This window comes from Ambystoma mexicanum, chromosome 9 (genome assembly GCF_040938575.1).
Source record: "Ambystoma mexicanum isolate Mex_15411 chromosome 9, UKY_AmexF1_1, whole genome shotgun sequence".
NCBI lineage: Eukaryota > Metazoa > Chordata > Amphibia > Caudata > Ambystomatidae > Ambystoma > Ambystoma mexicanum.
Genome location: NC_090931.1, coordinates 135,310,904 through 135,332,639, shown reverse-complemented (window position 1 = coordinate 135,332,639; position 21,736 = coordinate 135,310,904). Strand labels below are relative to the sequence as shown.

Sequence of the window (21,736 nt, the reverse complement as noted above, 5' to 3'; positions counted from 1 at the left end):
TTTTGTTTTCCCCCCAGGTGCTGCGTTTCGACGAAGAAAATGATGGAGGCAGCGCCGAGTTGAAAGATGCGGTGGACTGGTGAGTATAACGCGGCGCTGCTGCTGACGAAGCGACGCGTGCTGTAATAATGTCCTTTCCAGGCTCGGAGATGTGCTGGGTCCGGAATCAGGTAAGGAATCAAATAATGTCTGTGATCTAACCTCTTCTCCTTTCTTTTCCTTTTGTCTAGGAGCTCCGGATTCAAGGCGGGCGTGGCAGAAGACTCGATGCTGACTTGCAGACACAGTGAGCGTTACGCTGCTGGATGCAGAATAACACGAAGCATGAGCTGCTGTTCGGGCGTGGTTTAAATAGCCTGCAAAGTAGTCCCAGGTAAGAAGTTCCCCAGAACCACACCCGAGTAAAAAATAGTCCCTGTAATAAAATAGTCCCACCCAGGCCTCACGTTGGCTTGGACTCATTTGCAGCATGGTCTGCATAAGGTAAGTAAAGTCTATGAGCCTGGCGCCTATGTCGCCAGGACTGATTTTTATGATGAGCCTGGCGCCTAAGGCGCCAGGACTGAATCCAAACAGCCCCCAGCTGGGGCTGTTGGGGTTTTAATGAGTATCTGGATGCCTGCTCCCGGGGATGATGGACTCGATCCGGATGCCCGGGGGTAGGCATCATGACAGCACTCCCCTCCCGCCCACCCAAGGCCCCTCCTAAAGTTCTTCTTCCCCTTGGCCCTGGCTCGTCTGGGAAGTCCCGATGGAATTTTTTCACCAATCGAGGAGCATGAATGTGCTTAGTAGGTTCCCATGACCTTTCTTGTGGTCCGTAACCCTTCCAGTCGATTAAATAAAAAGGTCTTGATTTAACCATTTTAGAGTCCAGGATGTTTTTTACCTCGAATTCAGGTTCTCCATCTATTAGGATGGGGTCAGGTGGTTTGGTTAATCTTGTCCCGGGGTGAACTGGTTTTAGAAGTGAAACATGAAAGACAGGATGAATCCGCATATTAGAGGGTAATTCTAATTTGATGGCCACCGGGTTGATAATGGCCTTAATGGTGTAAGGTCCCAAATATCTAGGATTAAAAGTCTGAGTTCCTTTCAGAGGTCTAGGTCTTGTAGCCAGCCAAACTTGGTCTCCGATTCGATATGGTGGGGTCTCACTTCTATGTTGATCAGCATTTTTCTTGTATTTCTCTTTTGCTTGTTTCAAATGTGTTGTTGCCTCTTTAAAAGCTTGTGTAATAGTAGAATGCAGACGAGTTACTGCCGGCATTTCTAAATGCCGGGGCGAATCGAGTTCTGAGATTCGAGGAGGATGTCCGTATATGGTATAAAAGGGGCTTTGTCCGGTTCCTGAATGTACAGAGTTATTGTATGCATATTCAGAAATCCATAGAATGTCCTTCCAATTACTTTCGGTTTGGTGGAGCATACAGCGTAGGTATTGTTCAAGAGTCTGGTTGGTTCACTCCGTCTGACCATCGGTTTGGGGATGGTGACTGGTTGATAACCTTACGTCGATTTGTGCCAATTGACAACACTTCTGCCAAAATTGCGAAATGAACTGACTACCTCGGTCAGAGATCAATACGGAAGGAAATCCATGTATTCGAACAATATTTTTGAGAAATTCCTTGGCCAAGATTGAAGCAGAAGGTAATCCTTTTAAAGGAATAAAGTGGGCCATCTTGGAAAAAAGATCCACAATAACTGGAATGGTGTTGAATCCATTACATGGCGGTAGATCTATAATAAAGTCTAAAGACAAAGTGTGACATGGTGTGGGTGGAATATCTAAAGTTTGTAAAAGACCAGCTGGTTTCTTCTTTTGACTTTTGTTCTGGGCGCAGAAGCCACAAGACAGTACAAATGACTTTACATCTTTTCGCCAGGTGGACCACGAGAATTGTCTTTTAATTTTAGCTTCAGTTTTTGCAATACCTGGGTGCCCTTCCATCAGAGCTTCATGGTAATTGGAGATGACTTGTTCTTGTAGTTCCTTGTGTGGTAGAAATAGACGCCCTTGATAGTAAGGTAGGTCACTGACAACTGAATAATCTGGGCCCTTTTTAACCCAGTCCTGCAGGGCTGCTGAATCGAAAAGTTGTTGGATCTTTCAATGAATATCTTCTAAGGTCTGTAGAGTAGTTATCCCAAGAATTCTTTGTTCAGGAATTATAGGCACCGGTTCCGGGTTCAGATATGCTTCTCCCATCCTAATTCGGGATAAAGCATCTGCCTTACTTAGGTTTCCGGATCCTTCTGGGACAGGACAGCCCCCATGGCTAAACTGGATGCATCGGTTTCAACTATGAACGGGAGCTCGGGGTGTGGATGCTTTAAGACAGGTGCCGACGTGAATTTCATTTTCAGTTCTTGGAAGGCTTTTTCAGCCTCTTCGGTCCACAAGAAGCGTTAGTTTTTTTGCAAAAGTGCTGTGATGGGGTGTACAACATATGAGAAATCAGGAATAAATCTGCAGTGGAAATTAGCAAATCCAAGCATGCTTTGCACCCCTTTAACTGAACTGGGTGATGGCCACTTGAGGATTGCGTCCACCTTTCGAGAGTCCATTAGGACTCCTTTTGGAGTCAGGATAAATCCAAGGAATTCAACTTCTGTAGCATGAAAAACACATTTTTCCAATTTTGCATATAACTTGTGCTGGCGTAGTTTCTCAAGGACTGCACGAATGTGCTTAACATGGTCTGATTCTGAGGAGGAGTACACTAGAATATCGTCTATGTATACGACAACACAGACTTCAATAGGTTCACGAAGGACATCGTTCATAAAATACTGGAAGGCTGCTGGTGCATTGCACAACCCGAAGGGCATCACCTGATATTCGAATAACCCATACTTGGTGCGAAAAGCGGTCTTCCATTCATCACCCTTCTTTACACGTACCAGATGATATGCCCCTCGGAGATCTAATTTAGTGTAGATGCAAGCATCCTTTACTTGGTCTAGTAGTTCGGGGATCAGAGGCAATGGATATCGGTTCTTCACCGTGATCTGGTTTAATGCGCGGTAGTCTATGCACGTTCTGAGGTCACCTTCCTTTTTGGGCACGAAGAATAAAGCTGAAGATGCGGGGGACCTAGATGGACGAATGAAGCCATTAGCAAGGTATTGGTCCAAGTATTGTCGTAGGTGACTGTTTTCGGGTTCCGTAAGGGCGTAGACCCTACTGCATGGAGGTTGTGCACCGGGTATGAGGTTGATTTGACAATCGTATGATCTATGAGGTGGTAAGGTGTTTGCCTGTTCTTTTTGGAAAAACATCCTGGAATTCTTGATATTCCTGAGGTAACTGCATGACTGGATTAGCGACTGTGGCCAGGCTTTTGTTCAAGGTTTTTTCCGGGTAACAGGTGTGTGCACACTACGGGAAGGTTACTCTCTTCTCTCGCCAATCAATACAAGGATTATGTGTTTCCAACCAAGGTATCCCCAGTATTATTTGGAACTGCGGGGCTTTGATTAAGTCAAACACAATAGTCTCTCGATGCCCATCTTGACCCAACAGTGTCATCTCTGTGGTGGAATGAGTTACAGGCCCAGAGGCAATTTCAGTTCCATCGACTGTGGTGATAACATCTGACGTGGTCTTTTTGCAGAGAGGTAGATTCATCCTAGAAGCCAATTCATGGTCCACATAGTTTCCTACGGCCCCGCTATCAATGTATGCCCTAACTGCGTGCATACGTGATGGCTGCCTTGGATCAATAAGGACCATTGGTATGATTAGGTGCGAGGTCTGAGTGTCCTTCTTTAAGCTCGGCAAGCGGACCTCTACACTTGTCGGGCGTGGTCGTTTCCCGAATCAGGCTCTGTTTGATTTCTATCAGCAACTCCGACTACTTTCTTGGATGGTTTTATAGGGCAATCCCATAGAAAATGTCCTGAGGCCCCACAGTACAGACACAACTGCATCTGTCGTCTCCTTTCTCTTTCTTTTTGAGTTAAGGGTGCCTTAACCCCCCCGATCTGCATTGGTTCTGATGCACTGTTCCTTTGGGAGTAACAATGGGTTTAACCAATACCCGATTCTCGAATTTAGCTCGATCAGCTTTTCTATTCTGAAGTCGGTGGTCTAGCTGGACCACTAGGTCTATATATTCTGCGCAATCCTGAGGTGGGTTCACAACTTGGGCCAAAACATCTTTGAGTTCACCCCGAAGTCCACGGTGAAATAATGTAATTCGCTTTACCTCTGGCCATCCGGTTTCCACCACCAACCTATTGAAGGTTGCGATATAAGTTAGCCGGTCCTGACTTCCTTGTCGTAGGGATAGAAGTTCGTTATCCAGGGCGTGTCCCTGTGAATGTCTTGCGAATAGTCTTTCCATGCTCAATTGAAAACCCTGAAAATCCCGAAGAAGAGGGTCATCCTGGTTGAATAATAGAATTGACCAATCTGCTGCGCTGCCACTAAGGTATGACAGTACAAAGGCTACTTTGGCTTGGTCGTTTGGAAAAGCTCCTGGTCTGCATAAAAAGTGCAAGCGGTATTGGTTCATGAACACAGCAAACCTTTTCGGGTCCCCAGCAAAGCGTTCGGGTGGAGCTAAAGGAATGCTCCATGGTAGAACCACTTGCACAGGGCTGCTTGATGAAACGGGGGTTGAATTCCCCCCAAGTCCAGGTAGTGGTGTTTGCCCGGCTTGGTTTTGCAGCAGTTGTCTGGCAAGATCATCAGTGCGCTCCATTGACACAATCAGTTCTCTCCTGAGGGCATTAGTTTCTTGACGCGCGGAGTGCACTTCTGCCCTAAGTTCTCCTAACAATTGGGCTAGTTGGTCGGTTTCTGAGGTCTCCATTATGCCCGGGTGGGGATTTGTAGATAGGCTTCGTGTTCTGTTATGCTCGCCTGGTTCCCACAGGGGCATCAAACAGACCCGGACAGCTGCGGTCTCCACCAACGTGATGCATAGTGAAGAGATGACAGTCTGGACTTGCCCGCCTAATCTTGTCTGCTGGACTCGTAGAAGTATTCTCCTGCAAGTGGAGAAAGGGATTTAGCCATCCGTGGACTTTAGTGATGGCCCTCCCCAACTGTTCTCGTTCTCCCCACTAATCACCTCCTATATCCCCTCTTGGTAACCTCTACTTATGTTTTTAAATGATGAGCTCTCCATCCTGCATGGCATGCAGGGGCGCATAGGTACCAGTTACTTCACTGGTTTGAAGGTACTGGAGGAGTTCCGGAGGAATATTGACTCCAGTGTCTATAAAGTTCAAAGAGTTCAATATGTCCGATGTTCACTCTTGTTCCATTCCCTCGTTAGGTTGCAGCTGGGTCCAAAAGAATATTGCCTGGAGGCAGCTGATGGTGTTCAGGTAAGAGTCTGTATTACCAAACACTGTCCGGTAAAAGTTGCATGAGTTTAACTTGCTGTTTTCTCTCCCTTTATAGGTGCGGCATAGAAAGATGCAGCAAATTAAAGGATAATACCTCCGGTGGTAAAGCAGGTAAGCCTATGGTGCCAAAGAGATTGTCTGCGTCGGTTTTCTTGGCTCACCTTGTTATTCCTTTTGTTTTCCCCCCAGGTGCTGGGTTTCGACGAAGAAAATGATGGAGGCAGCGCCGAGTTGAAAGATGCGGTGGACTGGTGAGTATAACACGGCGCTGCTGCTGGCGAAGCGACGCGTGCTGAAATAATGTCCTTTCCAGGCTCAGAGATGTGCTTGGTCCGGAATCAGGTAAGGAATCAAATAATGTCCGTGATCAAACCTCTTCTCCTTTCTTTTCCTTTTGTCTAGGAGCTCCGGATTCGAGGCGGGCGTGGCAGAAGACTGGATGCTGACTTGCAGACACGGTGAGCGTTACGCTGCTGGATGCAGAATAACACAAAGCATGAGCTGCTGTTCGGGTGTGGTTTAAATAGCCTGCAAAGTAGTCCCAGGTAAGAAGTTCCCCAGAACCACACCAGAGTAAAAAATAGTCCCTGTAATAAAATAGTCCCATCCAGGCCTCACGTTGGCTTGGACTCATTTGCAGCATGGTCTGCATAAGGTAAGTAAAGTCTATGAGACTGGCGCCTATGGCGCCAGGACTGAATCTGGGTTTTAATGAGTATCTGGATGCCTGCTCCCGGGGATGATGGACTCGATCCGCATGCCCGGGGGTAGGCATCATGACACTTGGCTTGATCGTTTGGGAAGGCTCCAGGTCTGCATGAAAAGTGCAAGCGGCATTGGTTCATAAACACGGAAAACCGTTTGGGGTCCCCGGCAAAGCGTTCAGGCGGAGCTAATGGAATAGTTCCTGGTAGGTTTATTTGCACAGGGTTACTCGATGACACAGGAGCTGGATTTCGCCCGGGTCCTGGTAGGGGTGCTTGTCCAGGCTGGCTTTGCAGTAGTTACCTCGCAAGGTCATCAGTTCGCTCCTTTGACAAAATCAGTTCTCTCCTAAGAGCATTGGTTTCTTGACGGGCGGAACGCACTTCAGCCCTCAGTTCCCCTAGTAATTGGGCCAATTGGTCAGTTTCTGAGGTATCGATAACGCCCGGGTGGGAATTTGTGGGTAGGCTTCGCGTTCTGTTACGCTCACCTGGCTCCACAGGGGCGTCGATCTGAACTGGACAGCTGCGGTCTCTACCAATGTGACGCGTAGTGCCGAGATGACGGACTGGACTGGCCCACCTAGCTTCGTTTGCTTGGCCCGTAGGAATATTCTTCTGCAAATGTGGAAGGGAATTAACCACCCGTGGAGTTGAGCGTAAACTCCCATACCCCCGCTGTTCTCCCCATTGATCACCTTTGATGTCCCCTCTTATAGTCTCACCTGATGGTTTGGAAAGATGAGCTCTCCATCCTGCGTTGAGCGCTGGGGCACGTAGATAACCAGTTGCTCCACTGGCTCGAAGGAATTGGCAAGTTCCAGAACAATATTGACTCTGAGATTTCCGGCAAGACGCCGTAAATATGTAGTTCGTAAGAGTACAAATGTCTGACTTTCACTCTTGTCCAATTCCTTGCAGGTTGCAGCTTGACCCTAGCGAAGAGTTCCTCGTGGGAACCGGTAATATTCAGGTAAGGATTTGTATTATCCAACACAGTTCGATAAAATAATGTCAGTATGTAGCCTGTTGCTTTCTCCCTTATTCAGGCGCTGAGAGAAAGTATGAAGTCTCGGGGAATAATACCTCCGGCGGTAAAATCAGTTAAGTCTATTGTGGTGAGGAGGTTTCCCCTTGTTTGTCCTTTTGTTCCCCTTAGGGGCCGGGGTATGGCGAGGATGCAGTGGAGGCTGCGCCGACCCGTGAAGAGGAATAGTACCCCGGTGGTAAAATCAGGTAAGTCTATGGGGGGGTAACTAATATTGCCTCCGTTTATTCCCTTGGCTCACCTTGCTGTTCTTGTGTTCCCCTTAGGGGCTGGAGTGCGGCGGGAACATGCAGAAGGATGCGGTGAATAGTGAAGATGCTGCAAAGGCCGGTGAGTTCAGCACGGCGCTGCAGCAGGCGAGGCAACGCGCATAAAATAACTTCTTTCTTCCAGCTCGAAGGCGCGGTGGATCGGGAATTCAGGTAAGGATCAAAAGGTATTGCTCATGTTCTAACCTTTTCTCCTTCTTTCTCCCTTTTTCTAGGAGCTCCAGACTCGAGGCGGGCGTGGCAGAAGACTGGATGCAGACTTGCAGGCACGGTGAGCGTTACGCTGCTGGATGCAGAATAACGCGAAGCGTGTGCTGCTCTTCGGGTGTGGTTTAAATAGACTCCAAAGTAGTCCCAGGTAAGTATTCCTCCCCAGCCCCACCCGAGTAAAAATTAGTCCCTAGGTAAAGTAGTCCCTTCCAAGCCTCTTTTGGCTTGGAGCTCTTGCAACATGGTCTGCATCAGGTAAGTTTGCAGCATGGTCTGCATCAGGTACGTTTTAATCTATGAGCCTGGTGGCTATGGTGCCAGGACTGACTTTTCATATGAGCCTGGTGCCATAGACACCAGGAATGCACCCAAATAGCCCCCAGCATGGGTTGTTGGGCTTGCATGGAATAACTTGATGCCTGCTTCTGGGGCTGCTGGACTTGGTCTGGGTCCCCGGGAGTAGGCATCATGACACACGGGTCATTTTGCCTTGGTTTGCAAGAACATTCGCGGAAGAGGGGGAAGATTTAGCAGATACTCTTTCAACAGACCACCAAGAAACACAGTGAGAGTCGTTGAAGAGAATACAGGACCTGATAACATGCTAACCATCAGCAGTGAAAACACACAGCATGTACAAATACTCACTGTCACTGCAATAGAAAGAAATAAAAGACTGTAGGTAAATATGGAAATAAATGGAATATCTCTGCCTATCATGGGAGACACTGGGTCTCCTTATACTATGGTCGATCTCAACACATTTTTTGAAGTACTGTCTGGCAACATGCAGAAGATACAATGCATAGGAGTAAGGACGACAGGGTATGGTAAAACCCCGATCGATATCATTGGATGTACCTGGGTGAAGTTGCCTTTCAGGCAACAGAGAAACGTATTGTAGACTATATGTAGCCAAAAATGGTTCGTCCGTAGTAGGATGGGAAGAACAAGCTGCTCTACGTGTCAGGATTAATCCTGGGGAAGAAGTTCCCATTTTGAGTGTGTTAAAGGACAATATTGACATTAAAGCCACACTTGCAAAGCAATTCCCCAAGGTATTTAATGAGTAAATTGGACTTCTGGAAGGGTTCCAACACAAGATAAGTCTTAAGAAAGGGGAAATACCCATAGCACATAAGGTAAGGGGTGTTCCTATCGGCACAAAGGAAGCACTTAAAAAGGAACTTTCTCGATTGGTCGAGCAAAATATAATCGAACCAATAGAAAGTTCAGAATGGTTAGCACCTATAGTATTGGTGAAAAAAACAGATGGGACCATAAGAATGTGTGTAGATCTGAGAGATCTTAACAAAAACATCTGGATAAATAGCAATTCTCCTATATTCGGAAGAGGATGTCTAACAACCATGAAGCCGGCCAGGTTTTTCAGCACTCTGGACCTATCCTCGGCTTACCAGCAGATAGCCTTAGAAAAAAGAATCCAAGTACTTAACATCATTTGTCACTCCTCTTGGTGCATTCATGTTAAAGAGAATGCCTTTTGGCCTTGCTTCCGCTGCGGCGGTGTTTCAAAGATTGATGTCAGTTTTATTTGGGGATCTTGAGGAGTGTATTGCTTCCTAGATGACATTTTAATATCGGCCAACACGGAAGAGGAACATGATGCAAAATTGATGGGAGTGCTGCAAGTAATTCAAAAGAGTGGTCTCACTTTGAAACTTGAAAAGTGTAAAATCAAATGCGATAAAGTATTATATTTGGGTCATTCTATTGATGCTGAGGGCATCCGTCACAAAAAAAAGAGTTGATGAACACTATATTGGGCATCACTGAACCAGAAAACAAGGACCAATTAAGACGTTTTTTGGGCATGACAGAGTACTACTCTAAATTTGTGAACGATTACACCAACAAAACTAAAAACATGAGAGAACTTATGAAGAAATCCATAAAATATGTATGATCAGAGGAGTGTAAGTGCAAATTTGAACAGATAAAAGCCACAATTAATAAAGCGCCGACACTAGGAATGTTTGATTGTAAGGCAAAAACCATAATCTCAGTTGATGCCAGCAAAGTTGGTTTAGGAGGAGTATAAGAGCATCTGCAAGACAAGGGTTTAGACACAATTGCATTTGCATCAAGAGTCTTAAGAGACGCGGAATTGAACTACTCTACGATAGAGAGAGAAGCCTTGGGAGTAAAGTGGATATTGGAACACTTTAGGAACATAGTGTGGGGATTACCCATTCTCCTCAAGACTGATCATAAGCCACTAGTACACGTGTTGCAATCAAAAACACCACATTTGATATCACCAAGGATTAGACGTTGGATTTTGGACATAATGCAGTACAACATCTGCAGAAGTTATCCTCCGGGAAAACTAGATTTGGTGGCTGATTGTCTTTCCAGGTTGCCATGGGATTGTGCAGATACTAATGCGAAATTTGAGGAAGAGTCGGAATGTGATGACATTATTGCTACCATAAACCCTGGTGTGACAAAAGATGAATGGAAGAACATAGCTGATACTGACCTGGAACAAGTAAATATCAGAGAAGCCATTGATAGCGATTGGAACAAGTATGACCAAAGCTTAGGAGATTATGCCCAAATCAAAGAGGAAATGTGGATGGATTCAGAACACATCCATAGAGGAGATCGAGTCATACCTCCATTGAAACTGAGAAATAAGTTAATCACTTTGTCCCATGAAGGACATTTGGGGGGAAATTTGACCAAGAGAAGAGTAAGGAGCAATTACTGGTGGCCTGGCATATGGAGGGATGTTGAAGAAAGTGTCAGGAGCTGTATTGCATGTGCTACAAGTGATAAAGTAAAGAATGTGAGAAAAACACCCTTACAGCCCGTAGAGATTCCTGATAGAGTGTGGTCCAAATTAGCGATTGACATCATGGGGCCATATGAAAATCTAGAACCTGTCAAAATATACATTGTAGTTCTGGTAGACTACACCTCGAAGTGGGTTGAGTGGGGAGTTGTGGAAGGGAGTGTCACCACTGGAAAATTTTTGAACTTTCTAAGTGAGATTTTCAATAGGGAAGGCGACCCTAAAGAGATAGTTTCGGATAATGGTTCCCAGTTTACCTCTCCACAATTTCAGGTGTTTTTGAAGGAAAGAGTGATTGAACACATAACCACATCACTTTACCATCCTATAGCTAACAGACTGGTCGAGAGAATGAACACATTTGTGAAGGGTGTGATTCAATTAGCTGTAGCCAACTCACTTCCATGGAGAGAGGCCCTCAAGGAAGCCCTTTGCACATAAAGAACAACTCCACATTCCACCACTGATGTGGAACCTTTTACTATGATGCGGGGCAGACTGGCATCCAATCGTTTGAGACTTGCTTGGATGTTAAGGGATAACAGCAATGTGCATCTGGACATTGAACAGATTATAAGGAGAGTGAGAGAAAAACAGGCTAAGTACAAAGAATACTATGATTGCAGAAATGGAGTGAGAGAGAAAATTATTAAGGAAGGAGATTGGGTTTGTATCAAAGAACCTAAGAATACATTGAAAGGTAAATCCAGTTTTAGATCCCCACAGAGAGTACAAAGTTGTGCTGGCAAATCAGTTGTGTTGGAGGACGGCAAAGTATGGTCTTGTGATGACATTGTGAGGATGAAACATGATGCCAATAAGCCAAGTACCAGCAGGGTGCAAAATAATGCCAACGGTCCAAGTACCAGTAAGCATAACAACCATGTGGCAATGGACCATACTGACTATGGAACACAAGGTAGAGACCTTAACAAAAGAGACAATGAGGCAGAGACTGGCAGTGAGGTCACTAAAGGTGTATTATCCAAAAGAAACCACAAGATTATTCAGAATTTCAACAGTGAATATGTTTACTACTAATGATGTTACCACTTTGCTGCTCACATTGTATCCTTTGTCCATTTCTATTTTTTTGTTGTGTTTTTAGTTTTGATTCCGTACGCCGCCACAGAAATAAGGAATGCCTTGCTCAAACACTGCGCCCTTTTCCACTGTTTTGGTCTCCCAACACTGAGGCTTGGCCAAGGGGATACTGCTCAGAGAGCCCAAGTTTCTCAAATCCATGTTTGTGAAAGTCACCCAGCCCTGTTTGTTCCTTGGCATTATGGGACTTGTAGGTTTGTCTTTTCCCGTTTTAAATGTGGACTCCAAATCCCACCATTCTAAAGAAAAAAGTTATGCCTTTTTTGTCCATGGCGTGGAGAAACCTGAGCACTGTGATTGGGCACAATATTATCCAGGACATTCTGCGCATTGAACAAGCGGCAATATATCATAGTGATAATGTGCATGTTTACAGCCTCTGTCTGCACTTTGAGAAGAAACCCCTTAATACAGTAAAGCAAGGAATTTGAAGGATGTGTTGACAGTGCTCTCAATATTCCCGTAACAATTTGAAAGAAGGATATCATATTTATATTCTATTCTGTGACTAGGAGTTTTTACTTTTCCATTTGTAATTAAAAAGATCTACAACCAAAAACGGTACTGGAAGGCATAGCTCTCAACCATCTGTGACAAAGGCGGGTGACTTGTTTTTGACGGGCGAGAGCCCAATGAAGTGAATGGGCGAGCAGAAGGCTTCGCGGGCGAGTCCGCTATTTACAAGGTGGGTTATTGTTATTGTTATTTATGCTTGTACCGCGCCAAAGCCCGTAGGCATCCAGGCGCCGAGAGACAGGTATAGTGACCGAGCTGCTATCGAGAATACATACTAATTAAAGAGATATGTATTCAGTTGTTTCCGGAATGCAAGGAGATCCTTAGTCTTACGCAAGGAAGCCGGTAACGCATTCCATGTCTTCGCTCCTTGAGTGAAAAAGCCCTGCCGAGCCCACGCGATCGTTTCACTCGACAAGTCTTCAGCTGACCTAAGGTTTCTTTTGGGCTGATAAATACTAACAACGTCCTTCAGATAAGTTGGAGCATTCCCAAAAATGCATTTATGGCAGATAGATAGGAGTTTAAAATGGATTCTGGTTTCCACAGGAAGCCAGTGTAGTTTTTTGGCTAGTTGATGGCTTTATTCTGGACTTTTTGTAATTCTTGGATATTAGCTTTGCTTGCCCCACCTAGGAGCGCATTGCAGTAGTCTACACGTGGCAAAATAACGGCTCTTACAAGTTTGGTGCGATTTTCAACTGAAATAAGAAGGGCGACCTGCCTGAGCACTTTAAGATGATAATTTGTGCTCTTAGTAATGGCTGTGACATGAGCTTCACAGTCTAGGCTATTTTCCATGAAGGTGCCCAGAGTTTTAACTTTCTGCACAACCTTAATAGAACTGCCATCTATCCTGAAACTTACATACTCTTGGTCCAACTGGGTTAGTGCCTGACGGGGGCCAAATAGCATCAGTTCCATCTTTAAGGCATTCAAGCAGAGCCAATTGGTGGACATCCACTGCTTTATCAGTAGGTAAACCATATTCACTGTTTGTTGGTCAGCATCGTAATCACCAGTGATATCGAGAATCAACTGAAAGTCATCAGCGTAGTTACAAAAGAAAATCCTGAAAAAAGACTAATTCACTACAGAGAGGGAGAATGTAAATATTAAACAATAATGGAGATAAACATGCTCCCTGGGGTACACCACAAGTTATAAGTTGTGATTTTGAAGCACTATCCCCCCAGTACACCTGTGACCGTCGGCCCTCCAAGAATGATCTCAACCAAGCTATGGCATTGACAGAGAGGCCCCCGACAGTCTTCATTCTGTCAAGTAGTATTTTATGATCAGGCAAGTCGAAGGCTGCTGATAAATCCAACAGCATCAGCAGCCCCAACTTACTTTCCTCCAGTTTAGACAGCATGAAGGTCTGTAGATCCAAGAGAGCACTCTCAGTGCTATGTTGGCTTCTAAAACCCGATTGTTTGACGTGTAGTATACCAGCCATCTGTACATAAGCCTGTAGTTGGATGGTTGCTACCTTGTCTACAAGTTTAAGAAAGAATACGGTATTGGTAATTGGTCTAAGATTGGCTGGATCGATAGGATCTAGTCCTGCTTTCTTTAAAAGGGGGGAGACTGCAACATTCTTAATCGACTGCGGGATGACACCTAACCTAAATGAAGCATAAGCAAATCTACAAAGAAAGGGGGCAAACATTTCCTTGTGTTCCAGATGAGTTTAGAAGGAAGCAGCTCACCAGGGCAGTTTGTAGTGTAGGATGCATCATTTTAAGAATATTAGTAATTTCATCAGAAGTGGATTCCCTAAAGGTAAAACTTGTTGCTAAACTGGGTGAGGTGGCAATCTTGGGTATACAATCCGACTGAGTGTTTGTCGGATTGGTACCTGAATAGGATTCCTCTATAGGCATTGACAAAGGTTTTACAATAGGCAAAAGGAATGACAATGCTTCTTGCTTACTTTTGTCTTGCGCTTTTAGTAATTTGTCTGAAAAAGCTTTCTGTACCCGATCACAATCTTCGGCTTTGGGTTTTATGGGGGGGGGGGGGACTACAAGAAGTGGGGTTTTCCCAGGATCTGAAAAGGCGGAATAAGTCCTTTGTCTGGTCTCCAGCTGAGTTCATTTGATTATTATAAAAGGTTTTCTTAACCTCAATAATTTCAAATTTCTATTTCTTCTCTTTACATTTCCAATCAGACAGGTTGGTGACAGAGCTATCTTTCCGCCAGATGTGTTCGGCCTGCCTTTTACTGGCTCGGAGTTCAGCCATGGAGGGGGAAAACCATCTATGGCGGTTAGGTAGGTCTCTAACTAATTTATCTTTTAAGGGGGCAAATTTGTCAAGCATTTCAGTAGTTTCCCTATTGTAACTATCTATAAGCGTCTCAGGGTCATCAGTATCATTAGTTAAGGTCATCAAAGTGTGCATGTAGTCGACCAAAATGGAGGTGGTGATATTCTTTAGATTATGAATTTGGACCGAGTGCTTGGGAACATGCACTCTACGTGCGAGGGCAGGAAGTCTCAATGCACAGGTAACAAAAGAGTGATCTGACCAGATACATGGGGTGGTCATGATATCTTCAACCTGTACATTACCACTACAAACCTAATCCAGTATGTGGCCCTTGTTATGTGTGGGATCCATATTGTGGATAGTAATCTGATGATTACCTAGCATTTTTTCCAATGCCAGGGCTTTTTTATTCCTTTTATCGCCTTTCCAGCGATTAAAGTCACCCATAACGACCAACCCAGTATTGATGGTCATCATGAGTGCTCCAATATTCACAATATCATCATTAAAACTATCGGAGCCTTTAGGTGGCCTATAAAGAAGGACTAAGTTCAAGGTAAAATTAGGATTGGATGTCATTTTAGCATGAATCATGTCAGTCCCCAGACATTAAATCTTAGCCTCATAAAAGCCTAGAGATTTCTTGCATATGAGCATATGATGCCCCCCGATGGACCCTTCACGGTGTTTGCCAAAGAAGAACCTGGAGGGGTCACCTGTTCTATGGTGGGACCATGGGAGTCAGTGAGCCACGTCTCTGAGACACATGATATCCAACTTTTGTTCCTGAATGTAGTCATGTATATCTAGAGTATGTTTAACCACAGAGCGGGTATTGAGTAAAGCGACAGTGAGCTGGGTATAAATCACCTGCCCAGGGGGAGTATTAATTAAGTGGTTATCAGGGGCGTATTCCTGTGGGCAACTCGAGTAATTACCTGGGGATGCCATGAGGTCTGTGATAGCTAATCAGCAGAATGGAAGGCACGTCAGCGCGTCCCTACACGGACCTGCACAGACTCGCAGTTGCATCCGCGCAGGCGCGTGCGCGCCGGAGGACGGACTAAATGGAGGCACAGAACTACAATCCTGCTAGGAATTGTAGTTCAGTAATGCACCTAGCTCGTGTGTACAGAGTAAAGCTCTCAGATACAATCACACGGCTAAAGTAGCTCACTCAATTGGCTTCAACACAGTTGTAGAGACATCGCGAGAGCCCGCGCTCTCGCGAGATCTCGCCACTGCATCAAGCTCCGCCCCCGCGCGCTTCGCGCGCATTATGGGACGAGCGGGCGACGCGAGAAGGTGCGTCCCACATAGCCCTCCTTCTACAGGGGCCCGCTCCTTACACGGCTTTCACTTGGACCATCCGGAACTTTCTCTCTGACACTTTAGGCCCGTTGGCCTTTATCATTAATGCACTCACGTTGGGTGCATACTGCATAAATCTGGTTGAGTAAATAAATACATCGACACCAGATCAGAGGCTCCTGTCTTCATTGAAATAATTATACTACATAAATTGGCGACGAGGACCACCACCAGACCCCACGGAAGAACATGCAAGGAGCAACGCCACCGCCGCCATTTCTCCAGACTCCAGGTAGGCCTGCCATTCCATGGCCACAATGGCAGCCCCTATTCACGACATATGTGGAGGCCCTAGGAGGGGCGGGGTTTTCAGCGGCGAGGCGCAGGGCCATGCTATTAAATGCCCTGGGGGTGGAAGGACAGAGAATATTCGAGAGTCTCACCCCGATACCAGTGGCTGGCGACAATGACGACGTTTTCAAGGAGGCGGTCAGGAGAATCATAAAAAGGTTTGCCAGTAAAGAGAACACGGTGCTCCACCGAATACGGTTTTACACACGAAAGCAAGAAATATCTGAACCAGTCGACGATTACGTCACCAAGCTGAGGGAATTAGCAGCGCTGTGTAACTTTGGCAACAACGCGGAGAGTCTCATTTGTGACATGTTGGTCGTCCACACTAACAGCCGGAAGGTCCAAGATAAGTTTATAGTTGAAAAAGAACTGCAGTTGGAGAAAGCGATTGAGATCGCCAGGGCAGTCGAAGAAACGGCAGGAAGACGTAAGGAGCTTACTGGGGCCCAGAGTTCAGCAGAAATACAAGCAGTGGGTTACCATGCAAGAAAAGAGAGGCTGGCTGCTGACACGAAAGAAGGGAGAGGGAACAGAAAAGAACCCCTAAAGTGTCACAGGTGCACCAGCACGAAACACCTGGCGTTCGACAGGGAGTTCTCAGCCAGAGACAAGGAGTGCTCCATTTGCAAACGCATTGGCCATTTCTCCATCGTGTGTCGGTGGAGGAACAAGAAAGTCTCCAGCCTCAATGCAGATCGCAATCCGGAGAAAGAGTCATCCTCCGACGATGAAGGGAGACCCACTGTCATCATGGTTAACAGCATAAGAGCGAGGAGAGAGAAGCCCCACTGCGTGATCAAAATAGATGGAATAGAAACTAGGGTCATGGCGGATTCAAGGTCCGATCTAACGATCCTCCCCCTTCGCACGTATAAGGACATGGTGGGAAAGGAAAAGGTGCAAGTGCTCACAACAAAGCACAAACCCACAGTGTTTGGAGGGGCGTCAGTCGATCTATTAGGATACATCAACGCCAAAGTCGAATTTAAAGGAAGGGAAACCACGACCAGGGTCTATTTCAGTCATGAAGGCCCAGCAGTGCTAGGGTGGGACGACCAGGACAAGCTGAAAATCAGACTGGATCCCAGCACTGAAGAACAAGTCCTGTCAGTCAGGGCGACAAGAGGACCCGTGGTCAAAAGCGACTACCCAACTCTGTTCTCAGAGGAGCCGGGGCACATCAAGGGATTTCTCCACAAGATAATACTCAAAAGGAATGCTGTCCCTGTAAAGCACCGAGTGAGGCCAGTACCAGCCACGGCAAGGGATACCCTTAGAAGTCAGCTGGAAAAGATGAAAATGGAGGGCGTTATAGAAGAAATCGAAGCATCTGAATGGCTGAGCCCTGTCGTGCTCATAAAGAAACCCCAATCACAAGAACTCAGGGTATGCATAGACTTACGCAGCTTAAACCTGGAAGTCGTCACTGATAACTACCCCCTTCCAAGCATAAATGAACTCATTCTGCTAATGAAAGAAGCCAAGATATTTTCGAAACTGGACATGAGGAATGCATATCATCAAATACAGCTACATGACGAATCGAAACCCCTCACGGCATTCATCACTCCATTTGGCACATACCAATTCACCAAAATGCCATTCGGGTTGTCATCGGCAGCGTCGGCGTTCCAGCGCATGATGGACGTCTTGCTGAAGAAAGTCAAAAACGTAGTGTACTTCCAGGACGACATCCTCGTCTATGCGGAGGATGAACAGACCCACGATGCCACGTTGAGAATTGTCTTAAACAAACTACAAGAGGCAGGGGTGCGGTTGCGCTATGAGAAATGTCTGCTCAGAGTCAAAGAAGTGGAATACTTAGGATATAAGATTTCAGAAAAAGGGATCAGTACCAAACAGAATCTCATGCAAGCAATTATTAAAGCACCGGAACCAGCCAGCAAAGAGGAAGTAAGGTCATTTCTGGGGCTGGCTGAGTAGTATGCGAAGTTCATACCAAAGTTTTCCGAAACCACGGCACCCCTTAGAGAAGTTCTCAAAAAGGGCTCGGAATTTGTGTGGCAAGAACCCCAAAAGACAGCAATGGTGAAGATAAAGCAGCACATCGTAGAAGCACCATGCCTCCAACCGTTTAATCCCGCGTGGGAAACAGTTGTCACCACCGACGCCAGTGCCTATGGACTGGGAGCAGTGCTAACACAAAAGAAAGGCGACACCGAACATGTGGTGGCCTTTGCATCGAAAGCATTATCAGAGGCGGAACAGAACTATTCCACCATCGAAAAAGAAATGTTGGCCTGCGCATGGGCGGTGGAACATTTCAGGACATATGTATGGGGCACCAAATTCAAGTTGGTGACGGATCATAAGCCCTTGATCCATATGCTTAGCCCAGGAGGCTCAAAAGTATCCACGCCCAGATTGGCACGCATTGCAGCCAAGCTGCAAGAGTACACGTTTGAGATCCAGCATATTTCAGGCTGGAAAAATTCACAAGCCGACTGCATGTCGAGACTGCCGGAGGGTAAGGATAAAGCCACCACTTTCCTACATGGAGAATGCATAGTAGCATCGATTATGGACGTGAGAGCGCCAGAGTACCTGGAACTCAGTGAGAGACACTGGGAAGAGGAAGATGGAAAAGACCCCACCATGGCCATGATCCGCAAATGGACAAAGGAAGGTTGGCCAAGTGAAAAGGCGTTACCCGAGGGCATGAGACCCTACTGGAAGGTGTCGAATGAACTATCGGAAACGGAGGGAATAATCATGAAGTCAGACCAGATTATTCCTCCCACAGGAATGAGAAGAATCATCCTATGTAAAGCCCACGCGGGCCACCTGGGAAACACCATGACCCGTCGCAGAGTGAGAGAGGCCTACTGGTGGCCATCCATGGACCAGGAAATTCGATCCATGATAGAACGTTGCCATGAATGCCTCAACAGCGACAAGAGACTCAAGGTTCGCCAAGCACCCCTTATACCCACAGAAATTCCAGAAGCGGTGTGGTCAAAGGTCGGCATTGACTTCATAGGACCTTTGGAAGCAGTGGCACCTGAACACCGGTACGGTGTAGTACTGGTTGACTACCTATCCAAGTGGGTGGAGGCCGCGTTCGTCCCGAACATAACCACGGCAACGGTTATAGAAGTACTTACAGAAATTTTTCAGAGGGAAGGTCTTCCTAAGGAAGTAGTCACCGACAATGGGGTGCAACTAGTCTCGAAAGACATGGAGGAGTTCTTAAAAAGAAACCACATAAAACAAAAGAAAGCAGCCCTGTATCACCCACAAGCAAATGGGCTTGTCGAAAGGGCCAACAGGTTCATAAAGGGCGCCATCCAATTGGCGACAGCTTCGGGCATGGACCCGCTCAAAATTACCAAGGAGGCCATAGCAGCCCACAGACTCACACCCAATGGGATCACCCAAATATCCCCGTTCAAAATGTTGAGAGGGAGGAGTGCAGCATCCACGCTGATCCCACCATGGTTGTCAAAAATACGAGAGGATGAAGCGGTGGACATGGCAGAAGTAGTCTGGAGAATCGAAAGCGATAAGGCACGCATGAAATCATGGAGCGATCGAAGAAGAAGGACCAAGCAGACGGCAGACATAGGAGAGGGAGACTTGGTTAAAATCCAGTTACCGAAGAAGGATCAAAGCACAGGGTCTCGGTTTAGCCGACCCATCAGAGTGACTCACAAAGGGGCAAACCACATTCGCACGGAAGACGGGCGAGCGTGGAATTTAGAAAGGGTAGCATTATACCAAAAGAATCGAGGAAGAGCGAAGACACCAGAGAGACCACCGGCGGAAACCGAAAGGGACTTTGGAGCAGGCGAGGAAGGAGAACCAGAAGGAGACGACAGAGAGAGGGGTGAAATAGAAGTTGAACTCGAACCATTGAGTGAAGATCCCGATCAGGAGCAACAAGAGAATGTCACCCGGACTGTTGATCCTCCCAGAAGGGAATACAGAAGACCGGTGAGATATAATGACTATGTTTTACAATGAGTTTGACTTGCGTTTGAAAAGGGGAGATGTGTAGAGACATCGCGAGAGCCCGCGCTCTCGCGAGATCTCGCCACTGCATCAAGCTCCGCCCCCGCGCGCTTCGCGCGCATTATGGGACGAGCGGGCGACGCGAGAAGGTGCGTCCCACATAGCCCTCCTTCTACAGGGGCCCGCTCCTTACACGGCTTTCACTTGGACCATCCGGAACTTTCTCTCTGACACTTTAGGCCCGTTGGCCTTTATCATTAATGCACTCACGTTGGGTGCATACTGCATAAATCTGGTTGAGTAAATAAATACATCGACACCAGATCAGAGGCTCCTGTCTTCATTGAAATAATTATACTACAACAGTGTCAGAGGCAACAAAAGTGTAAATGGGCAATTTAAGAATAATATTAAATCGAATTTGGCAAACAGTAAAAACGCAATTTAAAAGCACCAATTATATTTTTAAAACTGCTGATACCTGAAGTGTAGATTAACAGGAAACGTGTATTTTTCTCACTCAATGCGGTGTGTGCTTATTTACAATTTCCCTATTCACACCAATATTAGCATTAATGCGTGTGTGTGCATGTAGCATATTCTTGCAACTCGTTCACTGAACTGTCAACTTGCATCAGATATTGCCGGTGCATATGGAAATAGGGAGATATTTACCTGCTCCTGAAACACTTCGCTGCCAACACACGAGTCTGGCGTTACCAGGGAAACAAGCCGACTGTGACGTCACACGAGCTACTGCATGGAGAAGGTGGGAAATGGGGCGGACATGTTGTAGAGGAGTTTGTCCCTTCACTATATCTCTGCCCACCCATGAATGGACATAGAAGTAGGACAAGCTTATTTATTGCAGGGCTCCCTTCATAGGTCTGTGGTTGCGGCAAGTTGTGCTGCTTTGGAGTCCTTGAGTTTGAAACTGTACAATGATATCTTGCCTACACGGGTTCAGGGGTCTTCCGTGCAATGGGTTGTTCCTTCACTTGCATTTGGTTGAAGCGGGGACGTGTCCCTTACAATGATGGCCGCTTTTAATGTTGAACCGAGCCCAGAGTTTGGAGTTCACACCGGGTGTCAGTGTTTGTCTTTCCGTGGCAGAGGATGCATGATTGAGAGCTCCGGCTGCAGCCTGACTGGGTCGGTTCCCCAATGATGGTCTGAGTATCGCGTGAGTGAGATCGTTTATACCACTGTGAGAAATGTGACAGTGTTCTAATCCTGGGTGCAAAGGGTGACAGGCGCGCAACGTCATTGAGCGGACCGGGCTGAAGCCCCCCCAAAACGTTAAATTAGGGGCGGGGCTTCCGTGCTCTTTAAGAGTTCAAAGGCTCAGCCACGTGCTCCTGGGCGATTTTCTTTCTTCTGCAGCAATTCTATCATCTGTTCGGGTCAGATGATCAAGCACTGCTCGAGTCACAACCCCCCCACACTGTGTCCCTGGCAGCCAGTGCCATAATGAACTGGACAACACGTTTCTTCTGTCATCCACAGAATAGCCTTTCTTATGCATGATGGGGAATTTCCAACTGACAGTTAAAGCAAGCAACACAATAAAAGCACCCTTTGAAAATGTGTTCATACCCATAACGTCTAATAGCTCGATTTGTTTAAAAGTAAAGTTTGCTTTGATGTCCTTAGTTGAATGTTCTTAAAACCATACATAATTGTTGTAGGGCCAGAAGCAGTCACGCAGACAGCCTCACTGGTGCTGGGGGGCCCAGAACCATGCTGGTGTGCCGGATGTCATGTTGACATTGGGTTCCGGGGCAGAGGGGTG

At 46.3% G+C, this 21,736-nt stretch overlaps 2 protein-coding genes across 3 annotated transcripts in view; one reads left to right on the top strand and one right to left on the bottom strand.

The window, feature by feature from the left end:
• The window catches only part of CFAP68 (cilia and flagella associated protein 68), a 139,598-nt gene extending 118,797 nt beyond the window's left edge, over positions 1-20,801 (bottom strand). The window contains exon 1 of the mRNA XM_069614308.1: positions 20,620-20,801. The gene's annotated coding sequence lies outside the window, so the exon portion shown is untranslated. The remainder of the gene's footprint in view (positions 1-20,619) is intronic.
• Positions 20,802-20,902: 101 nt separating this feature from the next.
• Positions 20,903-21,736, top strand: part of FDXACB1 (ferredoxin-fold anticodon binding domain containing 1) — a 112,331-nt gene continuing 111,497 nt past the window's right edge. Inside the window, exon 1 of one of the 2 annotated variants that reach the window (XM_069614307.1) lies at positions 20,903-21,096. The gene's annotated coding sequence lies outside the window, so the exon portion shown is untranslated. Of the gene's footprint in view, positions 21,128-21,736 lie in introns of both variants that reach the window. The other variant, XM_069614306.1, reaches the window with a different exon arrangement.